This window comes from Macaca fascicularis, chromosome 16, assembly GCF_037993035.2.
Source record: "Macaca fascicularis isolate 582-1 chromosome 16, T2T-MFA8v1.1".
In the NCBI taxonomy this organism is placed as follows: domain Eukaryota; kingdom Metazoa; phylum Chordata; class Mammalia; order Primates; family Cercopithecidae; genus Macaca; species Macaca fascicularis.
The window spans coordinates 5,738,521-5,764,361 of NC_088390.1; the positions used below are offsets into that span (position 1 = coordinate 5,738,521).

Genomic DNA, 25,841 nt, shown 5'->3' on the forward strand with positions numbered 1-25,841 from the left:
TCATTTGCTGATATCCTTAAAAATAAAGGCCTGTGGGCCTCAGTTTCCTGCGTGATTCTTGGCAGAGTATATGAAAACACAACTTGCTTAGGGCGGGAAAAATGCTAAAAAACAAAAGAAATACCTGCATTTGCTCTTTGTAAAAATAATATATCCGCATACTGAAAATATGAAAAATAGAGAAATTTCTCACATAGTTACCATTTAAATATAAGCACTTAGTATTTTGGAATGTTTTTGTTTACTGTTTTTCAAAAGGAGAGGGTGTTTCAGTTGTGTGCAGCAGAAAATAGAGAACTCAGATATTTTGGAATATATAGACAATTATATAATGTTATTATGTGACAAGAAAACATAGGCTAGGCCATGCATGGTGGCTCATGCCTGTAATTCTAGGACTTTGGGAGGCTGAGGTAGGAGGATCACTTGAGCCAAGGAGTTCGATATCGGCCTGGGCGACACAGGGAGACCCTGTCACTACAAAAAAATAAAACACGTAGCTGGGCATGGCGGCATGTGCCTGTAGTTCCAGCTACTCAGAAAGCTGAGATGGGAGGATCTTTTTGAGCTCAGGAGGTGAAGGTTGCAGTGAGCTGAGATTGCACCACTGTATTCCAGCCTGGGTGACAGAGCAAGACCCTGTCTCAAAAGAAAAAAAAAAAAAAAGAAAGAAAGAAAACAGAAAATTTAGAATAATGCAATACCTATTTTACTTTTCTATTCTCCAAAATATTAGCTTATGCAAACAGCTCAGGGCAGCAGGTAGAGCTCTGTGGCAGATCACTAAAGACTGGGTTTCTGGTTGTTCAGTTCTCTGAGATTACCTGTTTGCCAGCTTGATGGTCACCTAACCGTACTGTCACCTGGTTCCATGGTCACCAAGCGTTTTAGTTGCTTACTCATCTTTGTATGAGAGAATGCTTATAATTTTTGAGCACCCTGTCTTCAGACAGGCACATTTATTTGTACGTCATACTATTACCAATCTGCAGAATATTAGTACATTCCTGAACTGTATGTTAATATTTAACACATTGATTTGTTTTGTGCGACCACCAGAGCAGGCGCCAGAGAAAAGGCAAGTAGGCAAAACAAAAAGAAACTTTATTAGCTAGCCAATGTGAAAGAAGAAAGGGTGAAGTTCACCGGTCTCTGGCGGTGGAGGCCGAGGAAGTCGCTCCGGCGTTCTCGGGGGAAGTTCCTGGGTCCGCATATGAGGAGGGGCCGAGGAAGTTCGCGCCGCGTGTCTGCCCGGAGCGGCTTTATGTCTTGGGCCTGGGAGTGGGAGGGCAGTAGGCCGGCCATGGGCGGGTTGGGGGCCGTGTGGTAGGTTTTGGTTTCCTCGGTGGGTTGTCAGCTTGCACCTGCGCAGTTGACCTGTGTCTTTTCCTGGGCGCGGGAAAGTTGGTGATGAAGAACCTGGAAATACGCCATCTTAGTCCCTTTTGTTCTTTGTTTCCCTCCTCCCTCCGTCCAGACAGTCCAACCTTTTATTGATTATAGTGATTGGGGGCGTCGTTGTCTGTCCGGCTGCTTCCTGCTGTTAAGGGGCGTAGTTAGGGACTGTGGTTTGTATCTGGACGTAGGGATGTAGGAGCATCTGGTCGAAGGTGACGCGGGTGATCTCTCGCACTTTGGCTCAGAGAAGTTTTATGAAAATGGGAGTAAAGCATAGTATAAGACATAGGATTAAGATAGGAATGAGGAATGGGAGCATTTGTTGTATTACTGGTAATAACCATATAGGTGGACCAGGGGTTAAGGGAGTGTTGTAGGTTTTGAGTTCTGTTTTAATCCTGTTTAGGGTCTGGATGTTGGTGTCAACTAGACCTGACTCGTTTATGTAATAGCAACATTCTTCTCCTAAGAAAAGGCATGTTCCTCCTTTTTCAGCTGTAAGAAGATCTAATGCCTGTCTATTTTGTGCTGCTACCTGGGCCACTGAGGTGATCTGACGTTGTAAAGAGGCTAAGCTTTCAGCTGAAGCCTCTATCGCTGCCTGGACCGGAGTGGAGACGGCAGAGTGACAACCCTGGGGGTGGGGCATAATCTGCAGTGCCCTGCATGACTGAGTGTATCTGGTTGTCTGTAGACCAGGTTTCAGTTATAGGAATCTCCATACAAAGTTAGGATTAGTAGGAGTAACTAGGGGAATTAGAGTGAACCATAATAATGATGACAAAGGTGTAGAGGGTAAGTTCAACATTGCTGAAATCACAAAGGGCACCGTGCCAAGCTAGGTCTTCTATGAAAGTAAAAAGTCAGGAAACCTACTGGTTGGGGGATGGGTCGGGAAGGAGGGTGTCTATGGGGTTTATGAGGGAAAAGTCAGTTAAGATGAAGAATAGTGAGGAAGTGGGAAAATTTGAGGACGGTGTTGATCTTTGGGCAGAACCTGGTCACGTGGAGAGAGGGAAGGGGAATAGATGTTTTGAGTTAGGTTAAGACGTCTCATCCCAAGAGGGGGGTGGGACAAGAGGGCATGATAAGGAAAGAGTGGGCAAAGCATGCATAGTCCAGGCAGTAATTTAACACTGGGGTCTGGTGAGGATTAGACGGTTTACCATCTAGCCCAACTACTGAGATAGTGGATGGCTGACTAGGACCTCCATAGGTTGACAAAACAGAATAGGTAGCCTCTGTATTGATGAGAAAATAAATTGGCTTACCCGCTATCTGTAGAGTTACCCTAGGCTCAGCGAGGGTGACCGGGGTCTCCGAGTGTGGGCACCGTCAGTCATCGTCCAGGTGTAGGAGCTGGAAGGAGCCTTCCGGCCTTTGAGGAGAGGCACCACGTTGAGGCGCAATGCCTGCCCTGCAGGCGGGGCAATCAGACTTCCAATGTTTCTCCTGTTGGCAGGTTGGGCACAGCGTGGTAGGCGGGCGAGGATTTGGACACCTTTTTGCTCAATGCCCAGTTGTGCCACACTTAAAGCATGGACCAGACGGAGTGGCTGGCTTGGCCTGGGGGCACTGGTTTGCCCAGTGTCCTGGGTCTCCGCATTTATAGCAGGAGCCCTCAAGAGACTTATCTTTGGTTTTCCCTGCCGGCAAAGTGGGCAACACGGGTTGGAGGGCAGCCACGAAAGCTTGCGCCTGAAGTGCAGCCCTTCTTTTCTCCTTGTCTAGCTCTGCGGCCTCAGCTGCTTCCTCTCTGGAGTTAAAACTTTGAAGGCCACGGCCGGGCGCGGTGGCTCAAGCCTGTAATCCCAGCACTTTGGGAGGCCGAGACGGGCGGATCACGACGTCAGGAGTTCGAGACCATCCTGGCTAACACGGTGAAACCCCGTCTCTACTAAAAAATACAAAAAACTAGCCGGGCGAGGTGGTGGGCGTCTGTAGTCCCAGCTACTCGGGAGGCTGAGGCAGGAGAATGGCGTAAAAACCCGGGAGGCAGAGCTTGCAATGAGCTGAGATCCGGCCACTGCACTCCAGCCTGGGCGACACAGCAAGACTCCATCTCAAAAAAAAAAACAAAAAAAAAAAACAAAAAAAAACTTTGAAGGCCAATTTTACTGAGTCCTGTATGGGAGTCTGAGGCCCATCTTCAACCTTTTTAAGCTTTTTTTGAATATCTGAGGCTGACTGGGAAATAGGAGGCTAGGACGCCTGCCCCGGCTGGGGAAGTGGGGTCTAGCCAGGTAAATTGGGCCAGTCCCTCTGTAAGGCGATTTAGGAAGGAAGCCGGGTTCTCATCTGGGTGTTGGATAATTTCCTTTAATTTATTAAAATTTAACCACTTTGTTAGAGGCTGCCTGCATACCGGCTAAGAGACATTGAATCATAATGTTCTTCTTACGGCGGCCAGGCTGCTGAGGTTGGTAATCCCAATCTGGTTCTATGGACGGGACAGCCATCTTTCCTAACGGGATGGTGGCGTCGGTTAAATGCCATTGATCTGCATGTTGCCTGGCGGCTGCAAGAATGCACTCTCTTTCCTCTGGGTTAAGAGTGGAAGTAAGAATGACATGTAAGTCATGCCAGGCAAGGTCATATGCCTGGCCTAGGTATCGAAACTCTTTGGAATATTAGGTGGGGTTGGCTGAGAAGTCGCCAAGTCATTCTTCAATTTTGGAAAAGTCAAGGGGACGTGGACTCTAACCATGCTTTCGGCTCCGGCAACTTCTCGGTGGGGGCGGGGGGCAACAAACTAGCAGGGGAGGTTGGAACAGACTGACCAGTAGGGTAGGTTAAGACAGGCTGACTGGTAGAGGGCTGACTAATGGGGGCCGCTACCGCGGTCTTGGAGCGAGTGTGGACGGAAATGGGAGAGGTAAGAGGAGTGGCTGAGGGAGGAGTGTCAGGAGGGGCGGTAGGAAGTCCATAGGGAGGGGGGTTGGAAGGTCGGAAGGGAGGTGCCCCGCCGTCAGCCCCATCTAAAATGGAGGTGGAGTCTTCCTCTGATGTTGAGGTGGGGGCCGAGCGTCGGGTTTTGGCTAACAAGACCTGGGCCATCGAACACTGGGCACACAGGTCTGGGCGAGAACGCAACTCTTAAAAGGAAAAAAATCTTTTGTATATAGTTAATTTTGTACTACTTGCCTAGGTGCCGGCAGAAACTGCCAAGATCGAGTAGAATATTGCGGTCTAGAGTGCCTTCAGGTGGCCACTGAGATTGTTTAATTTATATTGGGGCCATGCCACAGTGGAGAGGAAAACCAGCCGCTTTTAAGATCTTGCTCTAATTGTAAAGTTTTTTTTTTTTTTTTTTTTTTTTTTTTGAGACGGAGTCTCGCTCTGTCGCCCAGGCTGGAGTACAGTGGCCGGATCTCGGCTCATTGCAAGCTCCGCCTCCCGGGTTCACGCCATTCTCCTGCCTCAGCCTCCCGAGTAGCTGGGACTACAGGCGCCGCCACCTCGCCCGGCTAGTTTTTTGTATTTTTAGTAGAGACGGGGTTTCACCGTGTTAGCCAGGATGGTCTCGATCTCCTGACCTCGTGATCCGCCCATCTCGGCCTCCCAAAGTGCTGGGATTACAGGCTTGAGCCACCGCGCCGGGCTCTAATTGTAAAGTTTTGAGATTAGTTAGAAGACACCCTAGAGGGGAGTCTCTAGGTATTTTGGATTGGGGGATTCCCATTGCCTTCCTCTCGCCTACAGGCGGAAACGGAAACCGAACTCTACCTAGCTCCAAAGCGTCCTGTGGAGCCACTAGAGGCCGGCGGGAGGCCCCTGGAGCCGGAATGGAGATTCCCTCCAGGCAGACGTCTCCGTCCTGGCCCGGTCTCACACGGACTGGAATAGAGTTCCTTTGGGCAGACGTCTCTACCTTTGGGAACTCTCCTGCGAGTCACCTGGTGACCAAAAAAGCCTTGGGCCTGCGCAGGACTTCTGGCCAAGGAGTATGAGAGGGAGGCAAGAGGTACTCACCCCTAGGAGACACGGAGGTGTGGAAAGCGACGTCTAGGTCCTGGTCCGTCCGCGACGTGGAAGGAGGAGGCTCCTCGGACCTTGCGGGGGCCCTGAGGAGGGGTCTCCTCCCGGGTTCGGCACCACCTGATTTTTTTGTGCGACCACCAGAGCAGCCGCCAGAGAAAAGGCAAGTAGGCAAAGTAAAAAGAAACTTCATTAGCTAGCCAGTGTGAAAGAAGAAAGGGCGAAGTGCACCGGTCTCCGGCGGTGGAGGCCGAGGAAGTCGCTCCGGCGTTCTTTGGCGAAGTTCCTGGGTCCGCATCTGAGGAGGGGCCGAGGAAATTCGCGCGGCGTGTCTGCCGGGAGCGGCTTTATGTCTTGGGCCTGGGAGTGGGAGGGCAGTAGGCCGGCCATGGGCGGGTTGGGGGCCGTGTGGTAGGCGCGGCCAGCGGTTTCCTCGGTGGGTCGTCAGGTTGCACCTGCGCAGTTGACCTGTGTCTTTTCCCGGGCGCGGGAAAGTTGGTGATGAAGACCCCGGAAATACGCCATCCTAGTCCCTTTTGTTCTTTGTTTCCCTCCTGCCTCCGTCCAGACAGACATAGTTTAATTTCTTATTTTTATATAGAAATACAAATATTCTAATATTTTCCTCCCACACTATTTACCGATTTTCTCACACCCCACTGATTTAATGCATTTTGCCCCAGTCCAGAGACAGTTTTGTAGACAGACATGATATCTTGTGAAAAAGGGTTGAAGAAACGTGTCATTTTGCACCAAATCCCACTGTAGGAACCTCTGATGGGGTTGGCACAGTCTACCTCAGTGGGAAAATAAATCCTATCTTCCACTTACAAGACAGGTCAGGGAGGGAGAAGGGGAAGAATGAAATCTCGAGGCCAGGATCTGTGTTGATGGAGGATGCCTGCAGAGACCACAGTCATGCCACTTTTTTGCCTCTTTGGCCTGGAAGGGCAAGCGCTGGCTCCTGATGGGGCTAGGACTGAATGATTGGCATAATAAAGTGAGAGGAGGCACACTGAATGGAGGGTGAATAATATTCCATTAGTATTAAGTAATTAATTCCATCCAATAATAGCCCATTATATGTATAAACCACATTTTCTTTATCCGTTCATTGGACAAAGATGGACAGTTGAGTTGCTTCTATCTTTTATTATTATTATTATTTTTGAGACCTAGTCTCGCTCTGTTGCCCAGGCTGGAGTGGAGTAGCACACGGAAGTTAAAATGTGATAAGGCTGGGCGTGGTGCCTCACACCTGTAATCCCAGCACTTTGGGAGGCTGAGGTGGGCGGATCACCTAGGGTTAGGAGTTCAAGACCAGCCTGGCCAACATGGTAAAACTCCATCTCTACTAAAAATACAAAATTAGCCAGGCGTAGTGGCGGGCGCCTGTAATTCCAGCTACTCAGGAGGCTGAGGCAGGAAAATCGCTTGAACCCAGGAGGCGGAGGTTGCAGTGAGCCGAGATCACACCGTTGCACTCTAGCCTGAGTGACAAGAGTGAAACTGTCTCAAAAAATAAAAAAACAAAATTCTGATGAGATACAGGCACTGGAGGTTAGGAGCTTGGGCGCTGGTGCCTGACTTCCATAGTTAGTGTCCTAGCTCTGTGTCGTTGGACAAGTTACTTAGCCTCTCTGTGCCCCATTCCCATCATCTGTAAAATGGGGCTAACAATTTCTACCTCCCAGGGGGCTGTGAGGAGTGGATGGTCTAATATGCACAAAGCACTCTGAACAGCTTCATAAATGTTAGCTGTTACCTTTGAGATGAGCACCAGCCAGAATTTGAAGCTACAATGCAGAGTTGAAAGTGATTCCCAGATTTTGAGCCCCTGAGAATTCAGAGACATCTTAGGATTCAGTGCTGGGGCCAATCTTATTCCAATGTGAAAGGACAGGGTGACCTCAGCTGACCAGCCCAATTGCCGTGATGACCGGGATTTGGTTCTCACCTCCCAGCCTGGGTTTTGTTTTCTGATATGATGAGGCCCTAGTGCTGTCATTTCAAGAGTGGCAAGAGAGAGGTTTTCTCTTCTTGTTTAGTGCCAACCAGGCTCCCCCTACCATAGAAATCCCCAGAGGACTCTTCCATCAAAGTAAATATTCGTAAAGTGCTTTAGAGTTGATGGAGTCCCTTTATATCCATTATCTTATTTGATGACCCCAATAATATTATGACCCTTTTACTGCTGGGGCACTGAGGAGAGTGAGAGTGGAGGAGAGAGGTAGGAGGGGAAGGGAGGAGGGAGAAAAGAGGAAATGAAAGGGGAAGGGAGGGGTAAAAGTAATGCTGAAATGCTGAGACTGGCTTTTATTTTATTTTATTTTTCATTTTTTCAAAAGTAGAGATGGGGTCTTGCTATGTTGGCCAGGGTAGTCTTGAACTCCTGGACTCGAGCAATTCTCCTGCCTCAGCCTCCAAAAATGCTGAGATTACAGGCTACCACACCAAGACAACTCTCTAATTTTGATTTTATTATATTTATTTTTGTTTTTAATAAGAGCCTGGGTCTTTTTGGCTCATATATCCATGTGCTTCCTGCTTTACTAGCTGGCCCTCGGGTGGGAGAAGCAGGCCCTCTGTTTGCTCAGCCTGGGGTCAGTCACTGACCCAGTGCCCAGCACAAGGTGGGTGGACCCCTCAGGGGCTCTTGCTACCCTGACCAGGAGCCATGCTGAGCTACAGATCTGATACCTGGGTCTCTGCCAAGGGCTTGGGCTAATGCGCCCTGTATGGAGTCAGCCAGGTGAGCCATGATGGTAAGAGCTGGCTTGCCAGCCTCACCTTCCTTGCAAGAAGTTATTGAATAACAGCAGAGCTTTTTGAGGCAGGTGTTAATCATGTCCCCATCTTACCGATGAGGAAGCTGAGTCTTGGAGCGGCTCCTATCTGTGAGTAAGTGTTGGAGCCAGGTCTGTCTGACCTCGAAGTTGAACTTCGACTCTCCATTCCGAGGAGAAGCGTGCTTAGGGAGGCGCTGCTTGTAGAAAAGGATCCTGGAGAACTATTCATTTGTCATCACTCAGGCTAAAAGAGCAACAGAAGAAATGATCAATGAAAAACCCTCCAAAATTTGTCATTGGCTTGGGTTTATCCTGCTTTAAATCATAACCTAAGCAGCCTGAAATGCTATTTCCCAAAGATGGGAATGAAATTCTGGTTATTCAGGGAAGAAGCCAAGGGTTGGGGGTTTGCAGGAGTAGTTTCCAGACTCCCAGAGTGCAGGTAAGCTCTGAAGAGGTGGAGGGGCAGGGAGGGAAGAGCAGGGGAGGAGAAGGGGCTGGAGCCCACCGAGAGAAGGAGGGGCCTGGCTAAGCCCATACTGCACTGGGGACAGCTCTTCCCCTGGGGTCAATGACAGGCTCTTATCATCAGCCTTGTCCCAAGATGCCCCGCGGCACAGTTAAGTGCTTTAAGTGGCAGCTCCGAAAAAGGCCATTTCCCTCCAAGACTATAAAATGGAAAAATGGAGACGCTATATTCACGGTAAAGAATCAAATGAGCAGAGCCTTAACACGGAATTTATAAATCAGTTACCAGGAACATTAAAATGCCTCTTGCTGCACTTAATCTCCAGCTTCCTTTCTTTTCTTCTTCCAAATACCTAACGCATCAGTCTTTTTTACTGGCTCTGGTGGACTCTTCAATGAAGTCTGTTCCTTTTTCAGAATAAATATATGTGTATTCTCTTCTCTGACTCAACTCGACTGTAAAACAAATAATGATACATGCTTACTCTGGTTCTTCAGATAAATATGAGAGGAGGCAGTTTTGTTTTTCTTTGGGCTGGGACCTCCCTGGGAGCAGGAATCATGGCTGTGCCAAACACAGTTTCTGTAGCTGTATCCCATGCGATCTTGTAAGTAGGAACACTCAGAATGTAACACCAGCAAAGCGTGGTCTAGACATAGTCAAGCTTGGCCCAATAAAAACAGGAGAACCAAACTGCACTCCAAGGCATCGCCAAGACTCTTGTATAATAAGAACAGCCAGCGCCTTCCTGAGCCTACCTTAGGCCGGCTGCTGTCCTAAGCACATTGCATTTATCGACTCCATTTAATCCTCACAATAACCCTAGTATTGTTATGTTCTCCATGTTATAGATGAGGAAACAGAGGCACAGAGATATTAACTTTCCCACTTTCATACAACCAGTGACTGGAGGAACTGGCCTGTGGACCCAGGCAGTCTGACCCAGCAACAGGGCCCATAAATTGTATGCTATATGGCTGTAATAAGCAGGCTAGGTTTACCATTTACCCTATGATATGGTTAGGCTTCGTGTCTCCACCCAAATCTCATCTTGAACTACAATCCCCACAATTCCCATAATCCGCATGTGTCAAGGGAGAGACCAGGTGGAGGTAATTGGATCATGGGCGTGGTTTCCCCTGTGCTGTTCTCATGATAGTGAATTCTCAAGAGATCGGATGGTTTTATAAGGGGGTTCTTCCCACTTTGCTCGGCATTTCTCCTCCCTGCTGCCTTGTGAAGAAGGTGCCTTGCTTCCCCTTCACCTTCTGGCATAATTGTAAGTTTCCTGAGGCCTCCCCAGCCATGCTGAGCTGTGAGGCAACTAAACCTCTTTCCTTTGTCAATTACCCAGTCTCAGGCAGTTCTTTATAGGAGTATGAAAACAGAAGAATACATCCTAGTTCTGGGAGGATTCAGGGACCCAGGCTGCAATGAGAGGGCAGAGCTGTTGAGAGCCACCAATTTGGTTATTCCCTGGATGTCTGTTTGCTGGGTTGGTATGTTGTGGGTTGTTTTTGTAATCACCTTAAAGCACATTTGGTCAAATCTTATGAGAGGCTTCTGCTGGAGCCGTTCAAGAGGTGGCAGCTGAGGCAGGCCCCGTCACTCAGGGAAGGCAGCCCTGCGAAGGATGCCTGAGTCTGGAGATCTGCAAGGGAGAGGCTTTCTCCTGGAGAACTTTGGGGAAGTTTGGCTCAGTAAAGAGGAGGCAAGGTGGCCTGAACACAGACACTGGGCTGAGGTACATCTCTAAGATGCCTGTTGTGTGACCAGGAAGTGCTTCTGACCCTGGATTCCTGGTGATATTCCAGCTGGTGAATGTAGCATCCCAGCCTGAATTTCAGCATTTGGGTCCTCCTTGAAAGGTTCTGAGAATTTCCTTGCCAATATCTGTTTCTGGTCCTTGCAAACATCCAGACACTGCTGGACTTAGTCACTAACTCTATAGACCAGCCCTCTCTTTCATGCCTTTCTGATATCGGTCCAAAGAGGGCCCCAATGGCTCCCTTCTGGCCTACCCCCACCCCCACACACCTACTGAGGCTTCTGGAATATTGAGGCTCAGCATGCGTCCAGTGCCCTGGAGTCCCCTTGTCTTGAGGGGGCAGTGGGCAGTCCTGGTCTATCATCCTTAGTATGAATTCCTGACCTCTTTGAGCTTAGGTGGAATTGTCAGCCTGGGCTTTCCTCATTTTCCATAGGTGTGGCCGTGAGGCTGCACTGGCACTAGGCCAGACTTCACCAGGACAATCACATCCACCACGATGGGGCGGCAGGAATTCTGAGCGGCCAGTGAGGGAGGTGTATTGTAGAGGCCCAGGGTGAAATCCAGATGATTTCACCTGTACAGCCTCTTCTCACCCTGAGATTCTATAATTTAAAATGGAAATCTAAAGGGAGATTATAGATGAAAGACTACAGCTAGTGACTTAGATGACAACCTCCAGCTCAACAGCTGAGTTGTGCGCAAGGAAAAAGTAAATAGTGAAGCCAGGGAGCCAGTGTGGGTTCCCTGGGAACAAGTCATACCCAAGGATTTCCCTGAGAGAATTATTAGCCCATTCCAGCATGAAAACACTATAAAACAATCTCATAGCTAGAAAATACTTCCTGGTTTTCAAGGCATTTTCCTTTACTATGATTTCCCCCCTTCTTTCGTAACAGTCCTGGGAAATAGGCAGGGAAATATAACACGCCCATTTTACAGACAAGGAAACAGAGAGAAAATGGGATTTACCCAGGATCACGCAGCTAAGTTATGGAATGTAGACTCAAACTGAGCTCTTCTGTCTCTGCTTTAGGACCCTTTCTATGACTCTGCATGCTGTATTTTGATTTTTGCAAAACGCTTGACAATGGGCATGATCTCCTTGAGAACCAGAGGGAGCAGTGTCCCTGATGTGATGAATAAGCATGGTGGGTTGAACATTGGGGCCTATTTGATGGCTATGAGCCCATTTGATGGCTGAACGCAGAGATCTCTGGTGTACACCTGCCACAGCCCTTTTGTCTGGGACGCCTTCCATGAGACACGGCAGTGTTTATCAGACTTCCTGATGACACAGTGCTGGAAGTGATAACCAATCCACTAGCTGGGAGAACTGAGTAGAAAAAATTGAGAATGTTTGATGTATTGGAGAGGGCATAGGCTGTGGAATCAGACCAGCTGCAGAACCTTGGGCAAATTACTTAATGAGAGCAGATGCTCATTTAATGCTCCTTCCCCTTCCTTTCTTCCTTCAGGCAAAGAAAAGGCAGGATTGCTGTCTTCCAATGTTTGAAGCTCCATCTTAATAAAGCAGGTGCTGCCTGTGTCAATAACCTAGTGGCTACCAGCTCAGCCCCTGGAAACTGACTGCCTTGGTTCCTTTCCTGATTCCACCACCCACTAGTTGCAGGATCGCGGGCAAGCTACACCCTCTCTCAGCGCCTGTCCTGTAAAATGGAGACAACAGCACCCATCTCACAGGACTGTCGCTAGAAAGCACTCACAGTGGTAGCCAGCACCCAACACGTACTATGACAAATTTCCTTTGTTGTCGTTATCATCCTGTGGCCCCTAAAGGTAAAATGGAGCTGAACGCTGTAACTTACAGAAAGTGGGGTTTTTATTTGTGTAGGGGAGAACTTTTTGCATCACTCGCCTCCTGAATACTTTTCAATTCCACTTCATTACCTTAGGAGAAAGGCAGAAATCTTTAACGTGACCTCCACAGTCCTGCTCATGTGGCCCTTATAAGCCTGAAACCGCCTGTGCAAAATTATCACTGAGATAGTGAAAGAGATCTAACTTAACTGATTCCGTTTTGCTTCTAACCTCCAATCTGTCCTTTTTCATTCCTGGGTGTAGGCTGAACTAACTTTGGGAGGAACTTTATAGTTTATAGTTTACAGTTTAAACAAAGACAGGAACAGCCTTTCCCAAAGCAGATCTCTTTCTTGCCTGGGGACTAGATTGCCTTTGTAGGACTAACATGTGCCACATTAGAAATGAGCTGAGATTAGAAACATAAGCCAAGAAATGTGCCAAGATTAGAAACATAAGCAAAGATGAGAAATTATGGTTTTGGAGTCATGCAGCTGGAGGCTACATGATCCTGACCCTCCCTAAACTGCTCCTAAGATCAATGCTTGAGATATTTTGCAGACCCTGCCCTTGATGGATCAGCTGGCCCCACCCAGATCAATCAACTGGCTCATCCGATCTTCTTGCCCCCACCCGGAAACTGAGCACAAGACAGCTCCAACTCCCTATGATTTCACCTCTGACCAATCAACACTCCTGGCTCACTTCCTTCTCCCCGCCCACCAATTTATCCTTAAAAACTCTGCTCCCTGAATGCTCAGGAGACTGATTTGAGTAATAATAGAACTCCGGTCTCCCGCACAGCCGGCTCTGCGTGAATTACTCTTTATTGCAATTCCCCTGTCTTGATGAATTGGCTCTGTCCAGGCAGCAGGCAAGGTGAACCCCTTGGGCGGTTATAACAGGCTTATCTTGCACCCCTTGGTCCCTTGCTCACTGTACTCCATCTGTCATCCTTTGAAATTTCTTGTATGCACAATGCCCCCTGCCTCTAGCCTCAGGGCCTTTGCACATGCAGTTTTTTTTTCTGCCCAGAACAATCTTCTGTCTTCCTCCTGGCCAATCTCTGCCAACCTTTCAATTTTCAACTTAAGTATCATTTCCTTAGAGAAACCTTTCCAGATCTTCTAAGTGAGTCTAGTCCTCCTTCTTACATAGCCTCATAGTATCCTATTCTCTGTAGCGGTTACCACAGTCATACTTTTCTCATATAATTATTTAATGTCTACTTCTAATGTTACCAGAAACAATCCTTGCCTCACTGCTGTACCCTTAGCTCCCAGCACAGTGCCTCGCACTGACAGGCAGCAGGAAACATTTGGGGGTTTAATGAATATATGTTCTTACCAGCTTTTCTGGGCAGGGCTACCTTTAGGGGCCATGCGATCCATCCCTGGAGATGTGCAACCACAGCCGGGGACATGGTGAGCTGAAGAAGCACTCAGGTGAATGAGGCCTCTCTGCTTCCTCCAGGGAGAATGCGCTGCCGCTAACCTTCAAGCTCTGAGGCTGCAAAATTGGCAAGACACCAGCTGAGACTGATAGGGGCTGAGACTGGATTATTCCTTCAGGGAGGGGTATCACCTCCTGGGGGAAAAGGGAAGGGGGTGGACACCCCCCAAGTGGGATGGGGGAAAGGAATAGCTGCAAGAAAGGAAGGAGGAGGGGTCCTGGAGGATTAGCACAGAGGCAGGATTTAGCAGCTGTGCAGGTCAACATCCCTGAGTCTACACCGATAGGACCCCCTTCCCTCTTCTCCTCTCCAGCTGCCCCTGTCCTCAACACAAAGCCTCCGAACGATTGCCCAACCCATATGGTAAAATATTCATAGGGGCGCAAGGCAAGGCAAGAGACTGAGGCAGCCTGGGAAAAGGGGGTGGGGTTTCCTTGCTGAGAAGTCCTGGGTGCATCCTCTTTGGGCAGCGAGGCACAATGTTCTCTCCTTGGGAGCTGCGTGAGGGTCACAGTTTGAGCACGACTAAACTCCTGAGGTTAGCACGAATATATTTAACATTCCACCAACGTCCAGCTGCTGGGGACTTCTGCATTATTTATTTATTTTTGTACTAATGGCCTGAAACGTCTACAGAGCAGCTCTTGGATAGCGTGGTGACTAGAAACCCAGGCCCCTCGCTCCCCACCTTCTGCAGCGTGGGTAGAATTCGCAGCCTCGGGTCCCACTGACTAGCCCTGGGTCTGGAATCACAGGCAGCACTGGGGTGATTTTCCTCCTTGCCAAGACACAGATCCCTCTGAGGAGCGCCTGGTTATTTTTCAGTCCTCTGTGCTCAATCTTATCCCTCATTTCCAGGAACTCCATTGGCATCCAAGGCTCTTGCAAGTGGCAATTTACTAGAACAAAATAAAATCCCTAGTCAGATTTAAAAGCAATGAAATAAATAGAATTGCATTTTTCACTTGGCGTCAGGACGGTGGAGACACACCCACGTACAACTTGAAAGCACCTTGTTTGCTTCCTTTTCAAGAGAGGCTGCTGATCCATCAGCCGCTTTCATTTAAACTCAGGGACACAGGGGAAAAGACAGAGCGCAAAAGCCCCATTTCTCCTTCCTGGAGTCTGAAACCAACTGTTCCTATTTCTTAAATCTGTGGACCTCCCCTCCCGTCCTCTGAACCTTCTCCCTACTTTTTCTCAGGATATATTTCACAGGAATTGAACATCTGGCAACACAGGTTTCCATGGAAAAGACAGCAGGCTGGGCTTTGTTCTCACCTGCAGCTGATGGAGATGTGCCTTTCACATGGCAGCAGGAAGCCACTGTTAGCCACGCAGGCTGGAGCTCAGAGCCCAGCGGGTCATGGCAGTGCTGGGAGCTGCCTCTGCCTTCTAGCCCTTTCCTTTTTTGCTGCACTCTTCCACATGCTGACTTTCCTCCAGACCTGGCTTTATCCTGCCGGGACATAGAGAATGGTCTTGGAGCTTCCCTGATTGTTTCCAGTGTCTCCAGTCTCTGCTCTAACTCCATGCGGTACTGCTTACCTCTACATGACCTGGAATATTATTTCGGCTCCGTTCATTGATGACTTTAGGGAGGTGGCCAGGCTCTGGCCGTCAGTCGGACCAAAGTGGCCATTTTCTCATCTGGAACCCAGAGAGATGGGGGTGGGGTGCACTGGAGATGGTAGAGTCCAGCTGAAGACCCTCAGGCCCAGAGAGACTCAATAGCTGGCCCAAGGTCATACAGCGAGTTAGACGCTGGACCTCCTGGTACTCACTCAGGCGCTCTGTCCAGTGCTCCATAAAGCCTGAGGTTTGAGTCGGCCCTTCTGAACCACGTCCTTGGCAGGGGAGGCAGAATGAGATGTCTGGCAGAGCTGAGCTGTGTGGCAGAATGACAAATGGGCCCCTTGTATTGCTAGGAAGTGGGTTCTGGGAACAAGGGCAGCCAACAGAGCCATTTATCCACCTCCCAGTGACTCGGCCAGCAGTGGAGAAGTTAAGAGAGAACAGGGGGGTGTAAAGGCTATGGGTTCCCCAACTCATTACTGGCAGGGACTGCCATGCAGGGCTGACCAGTACTTCAAATGTGAAGTCTGTCGTCCTAAAGGCCAGGGCCAGGTGAAGAACTTCCTTTTAATATAAATTGCACGTAAAATCAGTGTTTCTTAATTTATGTTAATTGCAAATGGAAGTCTTGCAATTTTATGTGTGTATACATAGACATATATTTAATTTTTTAAACAGCATAGTATACAGGATGTTCTAAGACAGGGGTTTTCAAATGGACGTGATAGAAGAATAATTTTTTAGGGAGCATTTGGCAAGCATTATCAAAGCTTTAAAATATTTATACTCTTTATCTTAGGAATTCCATTTCTAGAAATACAGCCTAGGAAAACAATCAGAGATAGATACAATAATGTTGGTTGTAGCATTAAATTAGATCTAATCTTAATATCCCACCATTAAGACAATGTTAGAGTGTAGTATATCCATTTGGTAAATTATTATGAATCATTCAAAAATGATGTAAAGAATTCTAATGAAATAAGAAAATGCTTATGATATAATATCAAACAAAAAAGTCGAGTATACAACTGCATATACATACTTTTCAACCATTAAATCTATATGTTTATTTCTCTTCACATAATCTTAAAAAGATGGGCAAGAAAAAAACCATGGGAAATATGTATAGTGTTTTCCCTCTCGAAGGAGGTGACTTGGGTGATTTTTAAACACTTTCCTCAATTTTTTATACTGTGTGTGTGTGTGTGTGTGTGTGTGTGTTTAGGATTGCATACACATAGCAGAGGTTTTATCTGGGCTGGAGCTGAGATTTGGGTATCTCTGATGGGTGGAGGTGACAACCTCTCTCTCTCAGATATGTTTACCTCCATTGATCTCTAGGGGCCTGCAGACTGTCCTTGACTGGTGCTGTGATTTGAATGTGTGCCCCAGATTTCATGTGTTGGAAACTTAATCCCCAAAGTCGTATGTTGATTAGGAGTGGGAGCTTTGGGAGGTAATTAGGATTAGATAAGGGCGTTAGAGTGAAGCCCCCGGGATGGGACTGGAGGCTTTATAAGAAAAGGAATGGAGACCTGAGCTGGCACACTCTTGCCCTCTTGCCATGTGATAACCTTAGCCTTGTTATGACAAAGCATGAAGGTCCCTACAAGATGCTGGTGCCATGCACCTGGACTTCCCAGCCTCCAGAACCGTGAGCTAAATAAACTTCTTTTTGAGAAAAATAAATCACCCAGTCTGTGATATTCTGTTATAGCAATAGCAACAGAAAACAGACTAAGACAATGGGCACACAGGCATTTATGGATGAGCTTCGCAAGCCTGGGTTGGGGCCCCAACTCTTTCTATCCATGTAAATGGCAAGGGACCCAGGACAAAGGGAGCAGAGCAAACAATGCTCAGCAAGGGGGCCTGGGAGTCAGAGAAGGGCTTATTCTGAGAAACAACATAATGGCTGCTGCTTGAAAGTCCTCCCTCCCTACCTGTTGACCCAATCACCATGGCAACTTGTGTTTACTCTGGGAAGAGATGCTATTGTCAAAAAGAGAGCTATAACTCCCAAGGGCCCAAGCAACCCTTGGAGGAACCCATCTAGGTGTATGAAGTTAGTGGCGAGGGAGCGTGTCTGTAGCCACTCTGCGGTGGCGATAATGAAGCAAGAACAGGGGAGCATCCCGGGGGATCTGCACCTGGGGCAGTGGAGAAGTGGGCAGCAGACTTGGCTCAGTGGCAATAGCAGAAAGTGTGGGAAGAACAGGGTGTTGTGCTGGAGACCGGGATCCCAGTGGAAATTGAGACTGAGAGAGGAAGACAGAGGGAGGGAACTAAGGGAAACAGTCTTGGGGTTTGATACTGTGACTTCATATGTATCATTTGGGTTGCAAATATGAATATGGGGTGGTAGGGGGGTGGTCCATCTGGCCTCAACCTGTCTTTGTAACAGTCATGACATTCTGCATACATATACTGCCATATATATGAGAGGATTAGATGAGTTAATCCATGTAAAGCACACAGTGAGCCCTAAGCCGAGTGCCTCTGCCATTAATATTGTCAGTTTGTCTGTGAGTGGGCAAGAGGGCCTGGCACTAGAAATCAGGGGATGTGGCTCTGGTCTGGCTCTGCCTTTGGCTGTCCTTCCTTCCCTAACTCTCCTGTGGGGGGCAGGATGGGTGGGTTCCATGTTGTTGGGGATTTTTGCAGTTCGTTTGCCCCTGCAGCACTCTCCTCTGTTGCTTCTGCAACTGCTTTGGGACAAGCCTCTTGAGTAGACGAAAGGGAGTGGGAAACTGAGAGCATCCCCGCTCCCTGCCACCTCCTGCGTCTTCTTAATGAACTGCCACTATCTCTGTGGGGTGTGGGGTGGTGCTAGCTCCCATCTGGAGGGAGGCTGGCTCTGACCTTGTTCTCCAGGTGCCAGCTCACCTCCAGGGAGGTAGTTTCTCAAATGCTGACTCCAGGCCAGGCCCTGTCCTCCAGGGACTCAAAGTCACTTTATACTTCAGGGCAGGGAGTGCAGTGCAGGCCAAGCGCAGGGGACTGGGTGATCCTAGCCTGGAGGGGAGGGGCTCAGGGAGAGGGTCGGGAGGAGGTGGCCCTGGAATCCTGAAGGCCCAGTAGGAGGTGATTAGAGGGTTAAGGGTGAGCATTCCAGGAAGACAATGGCCTGGGGTGAGGCCACAGGGGAATAAGCTAGCCATGTTCAGTGGGCTGGGGTGGAAAGTGGCCGGATTACAACCTCCTAGCCTGGGAGGATAACTCCTGAGAGGGAGAACCTAGGCCTCGGCCAGGATGCTTGTGGTCAGGTTGGGCTGAGGAAGGTGGAATGCCAAGCCCACTGCTTCTCTGGTTTTAAGCCCTTTTCAGTGTATCTTGGAAGAGAAAACATACCTCTGGTCTGTACCCCTTCTTCCTGGGTGGGCTTAAAAGTGGCATTAAACGCCTTATTCCCAAAGCCCTGGGATGTCAATTATGGGGTTCCTTGAGGAGCTGCTGGGTGTTGCTCACCTTCACGCCAGCCTCCCGGCCTTTCCGCATTATGAAGGAAGCTCCAGAAGCCCAGCTTTGGCCGTTGCAAAGCCAGTGAGGGCCCAGTGCTGGGAGGCCAGATGGGGAGCTGTGCAGAGGGGTACCTTGGCCGACCCAGGGACTTCAAGCTGGCCCCTGAGCTAAGCAATCGGGGGTCAGGGCAGGCCTGCCTTTTTGGGCCTTCAGACTTCCCACCATCTGCTTAGTTGGACCCTTTGTTTAAATTCTCCAGTTGTCTCGCCTTCCACAAAATAATTAGCATCTATTCGTTCCTAGAGCTCGCTTGGTGACATTAGTCATTGTAGGCGCTTTCAGTGCGGCTCGCAGAAATTTCCATTTGATGCAAAGTTGAAAATGGCTTAAGTGGGACTCCACGGGCCCCACTTACTTTACCAGCATCTGGTGCCTTGGTTTGTTTCCTCCCACCCGCTTCTTTGCTGCCTTCTGAGCAAGTGTGGGGCCTGATGATGACAAAGGGAGAGGAGGGCACTCAGACAAAAGGGGATGCTGTCCTCCTGGGACACCGTGGGGAAGGAGACTCACAAGGAAAACCCATCTGGGGTGGGAGAGGGAGGAGGAGGTTTTCAGTGCTGCAGCCACCTAGGCCCTTCCCGCAGGGACAGAGCTTTTGTAAGGGAGCGATTCATGTGTTGAACTGCAAAGGAGCTCACATAAACCCAATCCCAGCTCAGGCATGAAATCCACTGCAGAACAGTTCTCTAACATATTTGCTGTACAAAACTAACATGCATGATTGCAGAACAACCTACTCTCTGAGTCATGAGTGGCTCAAAACCCTTTGGCTTTTCTTGAAAGCAGTTGCTTTGTCTTTCTGAGAACCCAGCTACTCTAGTGTTGGTCAGTTTACATATTCCTGGATTTTGGCATATTTGCATTATACACTTACTAGCTGAGCATCCCAAATCCGGAAATCTGAAATCTGAAATATTTCAATGAGCATTTACCTTTGAGTGTCATGTTGGTACTTAAAAAGTTTTGAATTTTGAAGCATTAAATGATGATTTTGGATTTGGGATGCTCAACCTCTAGTAGTTGCTAATTTCCCTTTGAGCTCAGAGCCTTTGGTGGGCAGTAGTACTTAGCTTTCGTTGGATTCATTTAAAAAATTAATTTGTTTTTAATGGATGAATAAAAACTAAATATATTTATCATGTACAACATGATGTTTTGAAATGTATATGTTGTGGAATGACTAAATTGAGTTATTTAACATATACATTACTTCACATCCTTACCATTTTTTATGGTAAGAACACTTAAAATGTACTCTCTTAGCATAATTTTCAAGAATACAATACATCCTTATAGTCACTATGTTGTACAATAGATCTCTTGAACTCATTCCACTTGTTTAACTAACATTTTGTATCCTTTGACCAATCCCCATTTCCTGGTAATCACTGTATTCATTTTTTACCAGTTAACATTATTTAATGGCTATTGTTCCTGATTTTTCTTTTTTGGGGAGTGACAGCAAATTTCCTTTGAAAATCAATTTATTTCATTACAAAAAGTTTGTGCTCAGATTTATTTACTTTTTTTTGGGTAAATAGTGTTAGACATACAAAAGAGTGGCAAAAATGGTACAGGGCTTCCTATATTCCCTTCACTCAACTTCCACTAATGCTAACATCTTACATAACCACAGGACAATTATTGAAACCAGAAAATTAACATCGATTTGATATTCTTGACTAATCTAAAGACCTTATTTGAATTTTGCCAGTTTTCCCACTAGTGTCTTTTTTCTGGTCCAGATCTAATTCAAGATCCCACATTGCCTTTACTAGTTGATATGGTTTGAAGCTGTGTCTATGCTCAAATCTCATGTAGAATTGCAATCCCCAGTGTTGGAGGTGGACCTAGTGGGACGTGATTGGATCATGGGGTGGATTTCCCCCTTTGGTGCTGTTCTTGTGATAGAGTTCTCATGAGATCTGGTTGTTTAAATCTGTGCAGTACCTCCCCCTCCTCTCTTCCTCCTCCTCCGGCCATGTGAAGACATGCCTGCTTCTGCTTCACTTTCCACTATGATTGTAAGTTTCTTGAGACCTGCCCCCCAACCAGCCATGCTTCCTGTACAGCCTGCAGAACCATGAGCCAATCAAACCTCTTTTCTTTATAAATCACCCAGTCTCAGGTATTTCTTTGTAACAATGTGAGAATGGACTACTTACAGTAGTCCTAGCTATTTAATTTTCTCCACACTGTGACAATTCTTACATCTTTATCTTTCATGATCTTGATAAGTTTGAAGAGAAATGGCCAGTTTTTTTGTAGATCGTCGTCACTTAACTTGGGTTTGTCTGATATTTTCTCATGCATACCACAGAAATGATGTTTTGCCATTCTCAATGCATCTTATAAAGAGGTACATGATGTCATATGGCTTAGGTGACCTATGCTTGGCGGAGGTTTGGGAAACCCTTGCATAGATGGAGACAGTTTGTGGTTGTCCTCTGGTAACTTTTGTGATGTGAATCTGTGTCTGGGCAATAGTCCTCCCAATCCTGGCCTGCCGTGAGGAGGCTGACCACCCTCTGCCCATGTCATAACTCATGATGCAGCTCTGAAGTGTCTATGATGGAAACCAGCACCCCCATCCCCAGCACCCTGCTTCCTAAGGTTGGTCCCAAATGGTGACTGAGCTAAGACTCTATGGAGCTTTTATTTCTGTGCCTTCTGAGACATGTTCATGCTGGTTCAGATGAAAGGTGCGAGACAGCTCTTTGGATTTGATCTTCCCTCAGATGAAACATTTTAGGCTAGAAAATAAAGATGTCCCAGGCAGGTGGGAGTCAGTGACACCCTCGATAGAGGCATCTCTGCAGTTTTTCCTTTCAACCCCAAAAGAGATTTTCCCAACTGATTTTGCTCACCATCTGTTGCCAAGCTATTGCTTTGTTTGACTTTCTTTCCCTTCATGTTCAGGAAAATGTCCTGTGAATTCCCAATCTCTCTTCCCTCTGTGATCTGAAGAAACACTCTCTTTTGGCTTCTTCCCCACCTACCTCTGGAAAGACACTGGAGTCTTGGACGGCTGCTGGCTCCTGGGCAGCTAATGCTGGTTTAGGTCTCAGATAATATTGCCCTGAGGAGAAAAGTCAATTACCTTAAGCTGAGACTAATTAACTACCACAGAGGGTGGGATTTCTGAAGAAAATGCCTGACTCTCCCTAGGGTCTGCTTAATGAGCCCATGGCTCCACAGGGATGCCTTTGATAATCCCAGGGCCTGAAACGGATCCCATCACACAACTCACAACTGAATCTGGATCCCAGCGTCACCTCTGCCTCATTTCTGACTCACATACTGACTGGTTTCATGTACTGTTGAAGTTGGTGGATGAAGATGAAAAATAATTTTTTTATTTTACTCGTCAATATGAGTCAATTCCTCCTTTTTCCTCTTCTGTGTGCAAAGTCCTGGTTTAGATACCAAAAATACATGGGAGACACTACGTGGTAGGCACTGTTATTGCTGCTGGGGAGACAGCAGTGAATGGGCTATAGATATATCGCTTGTCCTCTTGGAGCTTGGAATTTAGAATTTAGTGGGAATCCAAGGTAGCTCAACGATGAAGAGGAATGAGGTATAGGATAAAGTGCTATGGGAGGGAAGAAGAGGAGACCGAATCCAGTTTGGGGTTGTGGAGCCAATTTCAAGGTGAGGTTTGAACAATGGGCAGGAATTATGCAGCTAGAGGAGCCAGAGGTGGGTGGGAAGGGAAGGTGTGTCTCAGGCAGAGGCGCCAAATGTGGCACAGAGATTAGAACAGCACAGTGAAGTTGAGGAACTGTTGAAGTGGAATTGGAACCCAGAGTTCAAAGAGAAGAGTAGAGAGAGATGAGCAGGATGGGGGTTGGCAGGGAAGGCCTTGTAAGCTCAAGGGTTTGACTTCACTTCTCTTTTTTTTTTTGAGACGGAGTCTCGCTCTGTCATCCAGGCTGGAGTGCAGTGGTGCGATATCAGCTCACTGCAAGCTCCGCCTCCCGGGTTCATGCCATTCTCCTGCCTCAGCCTACCGAGTAGCTGGGACTACAGGCACCCACCACCATGCCCGGCTAATTTTTTGTCTTTTTAGTAGAGACGGGGTTTCACCGTGTTAGCCAGGATGGTCTTGATCTCCTGACCTCATGATCTGCCTGCCTCAGCCTCCCAAAGTGCTGGGATTACAAGCGTGAGCCACTGTGCCCGGCCGGGTTTGACTCTACTTCTAAGAGCCAACTATTGTATATGAGAAGGAGGGCTCAGATCTCCATTTTAGTTGACTTGGCTGCTGTGTTATAGTCCCTTTGCATTGCTATACAGGAATACCTGAGACTGGGTAATTTATAAAGAAATGGTGAAACCCCACTAAAAATACAAAAAATTAGCTGGATGGGTTGGTGGGCACCTGTAATCCCAGCTACTCAGGATGCTGAGGCAGGAGAATCGCTTGAACCCAGGAGGCAAAGGTTGCAGTGAGCTGAGATCATGCCATTGCACTTCAGCTTGGGCAACAAGAGCAAAATTCCATCTTAAAAAAACTGTATAAAGAAAAGAGGTTTATTTGGCTTACAGGTCTGCAGGCTGTACACGAAGCATAGTGCTGGCAAATGCTCCTGGTGAGGGCTTCGGGAAGCTTACAGTCATGGTGGAAGGTGAACGGGAGCCAATGTGTCACATGGTGAGAGAGGGAGCAAGAGAGAGGGAGGAGGTGTTGGGCTCTTTTCAACAACCAGATCTAATGTGAATTCATAGAGTGAGAACTCACTCACAACTGCAAGAACAGCACAAAACCATTCATGAGGTATCTGCCTCCATGATCCGAACACCTACCATGCCCACCTCCAACACTAGTGGTGACCTTTCAACATGAGATGTGGAGAGGACACAACATTCAAATGATATCGGCTGCATTGGAAAAGAAAAGGCTGGCATCGGGGCAGGGAGAATAATGGGCAGATATTGTGCAGTTCTAAAAAGAGGGGATAGTGTCCTGGTCTAGGGCAGGATAGAGAGGAGGAAGTGGATGAAGACCAGGGTTTTTAGTAACACCTCCCACCCCAGGAGTAACAGCATGGAAAATACAATGGTTTTGAGTCCTAATAGGCGCTACCTTTCTTTACCAACAGAAAGTGACATTTCTGTGTGGCAAAGTCAATGTTATTGTTTATCACACACTGAGTACTAACCAGCAGAGTATGGGCAGAAGTGATGTAAGTCTTTTCTAGGATTGAGCTAAAAACATCCCACTCAACCCTCCAGGCTTCCAGAATGGTGGTTTTCTAAGACAGCTGGAGCTTGAATCCCTGAGTCCCCGCTTGGAGGAGAGCCCTCAGGGACAATGTCTTATCTTGTTTCAAGTTGTGATAGGAACAAGAAACTACCCCATGTTCAATCATTGAAATTTTGAGGTTGGTAATTATAGAAACTGGCATTTCTTACCAGGCCTACCACAAACCAGATGGGCTCACATTTTTCTTGGTTCTTTCATGGCACTTTGGTGGTTTCTAACTCTCTGTTCATCCAGAGAAGAGGAATTGTTGGGTGTGGAGAAGGAAGGAAAGGCCGTCATACAGAAACAGAAATATATATACACACAGGTACATGGGACCCCTCAACCGAGATACCCATACAGGCCCAGAAAATCACTCAGTATAATGAGAAAACAATAAAACTGAAATTCCTTGAATGTCATGGTCTATGCTAATAGTTGATTAAATCTCACAACAACCCAACAAAGTAGATATTATTATAATTCTCTCTCTCTCTCTCTCTCTTTTTAAATTTTGAGACAGGACCTTGCCCTGTTGCTCAGGCTGTAGTGCAGTGGTGCAATCACAGCTCACTGCAGCCTTGACCTCCTGGGCTCAAGTGATCCTCCCACTTCTGCCTCCTAAGTAGCTGGGACTATTGATGCCTGCTACTATGCCTGGCTATTTTGTGAATTTTATTTTTGTAGAGATGGGGTCTTTTTATGTTGCCAGGGCTTGCTTCTCCTCCCTCTTCTCTGTCTCTCTCTCTCTTTTTAACAGATGGGAAAACTGAGTTCAAGAGGGGATGAGTAACTTTCCCGAGGCCACATAGGATTTAGACCCAGGTATCGTGACTCAGGAGTCTGTCCTCTTGGCCACAACTCACAGACAAGGGCACGGTGACAGAGGTCTGGGGATGGACACACACATACACACACACACACACACACACACACACACGACAGAGACAGAGTGTCTGGATTGTCCTTGTCCTCAGGATGAACACCATTCCATTTTCAGGAGAGAGATGGCCAGATTGCAGTGGTGACAAGAACAGAGCATTACCATTACCAAAGACTTACTTTAATGAAATTCTCAGCTGGCTCAGGACATTTTGTTTCTCTCGAGATAACTTCCTGATGCTATCATTTTTGCATACGCTGTTTATTTTACCTGCTCCGTCTTTCCATGGCCCAAAAGGGAGGCTCTGTTGGTTTGTTTGATGTTCCTTAGATACAAATGATCCTTCCCTGAATAACAAATAGGATGCACCCTTCAGAGGGATTTATGATTCACCTCTTGTTCCTCTAGTTTCTAAATGAGATACTTCCCCAGAAGGTGCTTTTTCCCAGTTGACACCTGAAACTTTGTCCCAGCAAATGTGTTGTCTGCTGAGCACATGGGCTTAGTTTTTCAGATCCTGGGCTTGATGTGTCACCCAGACTCTGGCCTCTGAAGCCTTAGGCTGCCCAGAGTGGAAAAGTCAACAGCAATGAGAACCCCTGCTTTGGCATATTTGTAGGTGTGGGGAGTAGTTCCTGTGGGAAGTTCCTGGGATAACAGTTTCTAGGATGGACTGGTCTCTTCATCCATCAGTTCTAGTCGCTATTGCTGCAAAACTGAGTGGTGTCATGCAGCCATTTTTATTATGTTTACAGATTCTGTAGGTTAGGAATTTGGACAGGACCCCGTGGGGATGGTGTGTCTCTGCCCCATAGTGTCTGGGGCCTCCACTGGAAAGATTTGAAGGCAGGTGTTGGGCGGGGGGTGTCATTTGATAGCTTTGGGCTGGAGTCATTTGGAGATATCTTCACTTACATCTGGAGGTTGATATGAT

At 47.5% G+C, this 25,841-nt stretch overlaps 1 long non-coding RNA gene across 3 annotated transcripts in view; it reads left to right on the forward strand.

The window, feature by feature from the left end:
- The first annotated feature begins 8,615 nt into the window (after positions 1–8,615).
- The window catches only part of LOC123569447 (uncharacterized), a 151,317-nt gene continuing 134,091 nt past the window's right edge, over positions 8,616–25,841 (forward strand). The window contains exon 1 of one of the 3 annotated variants that reach the window (XR_006693147.2): positions 8,616–9,913. This is a non-coding gene — a long non-coding RNA (uncharacterized lncRNA). The remainder of the gene's footprint in view (positions 9,914–25,841) is intronic. The other 2 variants (XR_010582242.1, XR_012425181.1) reach the window with 2 other exon arrangements.